This window comes from Helianthus annuus, chromosome 12 (genome assembly GCF_002127325.2).
Source record: "Helianthus annuus cultivar XRQ/B chromosome 12, HanXRQr2.0-SUNRISE, whole genome shotgun sequence".
NCBI lineage: Eukaryota > Viridiplantae > Streptophyta > Magnoliopsida > Asterales > Asteraceae > Helianthus > Helianthus annuus.
The window spans coordinates 157562291-157565402 of NC_035444.2; positions in this window are offsets into that span (position 1 = coordinate 157562291).

Below are 3112 nucleotides of genomic sequence, written 5' to 3' on the forward strand. Positions count from 1 at the left end.
TTTCAAGAAGGTGCCGCTGCAAATTTTGTGACCAGATTTTTTGGATTTTAGAAATTTCATTTCATCTTATCTTCACTTAGATTCAGGGGTATCCTAATGTATGCTTGGAGGTATCCCTAATAAATAAAACGGAGATTTTAAAAAAAAATTACACTACGTCAAAAAAGTTGAGGGGTATCCCGGGCTACCCCTAGTCTCCATGTAGATCCGCCCCTGTTAGGAACCATTACATATTCATAATCCTAAATCCAGATCTTTCCCCAAATTCCTTTTCCTCATCTCCTTCATCTTCAACCCACAACCACCACCTCCACCGTCACATTCAACCACCACAACCTCCACCTCCACCACCATGACCCCCACCGTCACCTTCACCACCCCCTGTCACTACCTATCCCCATCGCCACCACCGAATTCAAGCCCTAATAAAATTCCTGGGATTTTATCAAAAATCCTTCATCGATCAGACTGTGAAGCTTCTATACTGGCCACATTCAAGCCCTAATAACTGGATCTAAAGAAACAAAAGTCAATCGAAGCAGGTTCCACTCGAAATGAAACCTGTAGGATGCGTAGTGAGGGTTGAGCAACTCACCGGAGGATGGGGTTTGGAGGCTATTGTGGTGGTGGGGGAGATGGCTGAGACGGAGATGGAGACGATGGTGACAGTGGTGGCTACTTCTCCGATGCATCACCGCCGGTTGTACCGGAATCATCACCGGCAATTGTTGTGGCGGTGGTGTTATAGAGAGAGAGAAGAAGAGAGAGAATCAAAGGTGTGTTTAGAGAGAGAGTTGCAGAGATTATGGGGGTTTTTGGGATTTTATTATAATCTTTTTTTTTTTAATTTTATTTATATATATATATATATTAATGTTTAAGATGGACGATTATATCCTTGCACAAAAGGACAAACGAATCAGCATTTAACAGTTAAAATATGGGTTTTTTGGATTTTGGACCAAAATGACAATAAAAGTGAAACCACATGGACCCAGATGTAAAAGGTTTGAGATTTGGACTAAAATGGCAAAAATGCCCAAACCACAGGAATCAAAATGGCAGTTTAATTTTTCATTTATAAACCTATGGCTTCTCGTCAGTTGAGTAAAAACATTTAAACAATTTCATTTATAAAATTTTTAAGCTTTTATTAACATACATAACAAAAGTACAAAATATCATAAAAGTAACAAAACATTTCATAAAAAATGAGTTTATGGGGTGATTTAATTGTTTATGAGATGGCCTGCGTTAAAGTTAAAAAAATGTCCACATGATCTAACGGATTTCATTTTGATTTGGCTAAATGCATTATGGTTGGGTTCTAATTTCTAAACCAGATGTTATGGTGGCCTTATTGTGTTTTATGTGACATCGTGGCACAAATTCACGTTTGTGTTTTACAATATTTTTCGGTTATGCTCATCGCTTACTTACTATCTAACATAGTTTTACGACTCCTACCTCGCAATGCACGGGTTAAAAACTAGATAACTATAAGAAGTGAGTTATTGTTTCGGTCATCGAACTAGGGTATCATTTAATTTAAAAAAAATGAACCTATTTTGAAAATTAGGTGTAACAATCTTTTCATAAAGTTGAACCCATTTTGAACATTAGGTGTAACAATCTTTTTATAAAGAAGTAATCTCATGGTGAAAATTTTAAAACTGTTCCAACTTAAATATGTATATGCCATATAATATTGATTTAATCTTGTTATTTAGTTTTTGGCACGTTTCCCAAAGGAATCTGTTTATTATTTTCTAATCGATTTTGTACACTTTTTGGATTTTATTTGTGATTAAACTATGTATATGAAATATACACATATTCAATGATAACTACCCTTTTGCTTCTTTAGTTAATTAGTTTATTGGCCATGTGGAAACTGGAAGGCATGTTCGTTGGTAATTGCCATATGCCAATATTTTTAAGGATAAAATCGTACCTCATAAAAAAAGCAAAATGATTTTATATTACGCTATTATGAAACGAAAAGTGTAATAAAAAATGAAATGTATTGTACATGATATTTTGGAAATTGTACTCCTAATCGTGGGTTGGAGCCGTCTATATGTGTTTTGTAGGTCGGTGATTATCGATATAATATATTTTCTTTATTAAATGAAAAAAAAAAAACAAAAGTTGTTTTCAGTGATCTTGACATGATTTTGATAGAATTTATTTGACATGATTTGATTTGATTATGAGTACTTGTGTAATGGGGCGGTATATCACGGGTTGGGAGGTTATAGCGTCACATAGCGTCGCCCAACACTATTACAGGGGGCGATATGGGCGTTGAAATCCTTCCTCTCGTTATCATCTTCGTGGCGTGAACATCTGCACAATCTTTCCCCCCACTCACACACACATATATATACATACATATGTATGTATAATTTAAGGGGTTATATAACCCCCTTACCACTACACCATCCTCCAGTGATATAAAGCCTATTTCTTACGTATTTCGTTACTTGTCGCATAACGCCCCCAAATGGGCTTTATGACTACATATGACCTGTTTACTATATTGATTGCTAGTGATTTCATAAATTAAAATAATAAAAAAAACATGAGGACAAGGCTTTGTTTGGTGGGATGTCCCTTGCTTTTTATCTTGAAATAATTATAAAAACTGATTTGAAAATACGATAAACCTATAAAAAACTGCAAGTAACATTTTGAAATGACATACAAACAACTCAAATTTTGTTTCATACCTTATTTGCAAGAACTAGTACATCAAATTCAAGTTGGACTTGTAATTACACTCAACAAACCTCTCCTCAACTCTAAGTTAAATATAAATAACAAGATCCTCCAGTTCAATGATATACGCCTACTTATTATCTCCTCAAGTCAAGGATTAAGTCCATTACAGTTACCAACCATGAATGAAATGTATGATTGAGGAAAACCATAGCATTAGTATCAATCAAGACGATTTAGATCGGCCCAAATACCGTCAAATTTAACCAAGTTTTATATATATGTATAGGAGAGATTTTTCATCAAGAAACTTTAATGTGAGGATAAAAAACAAAGACATAATGGTAAACACTAAGGTACATTTTGTTTTTTAAGAGGTAAATGTATGTAG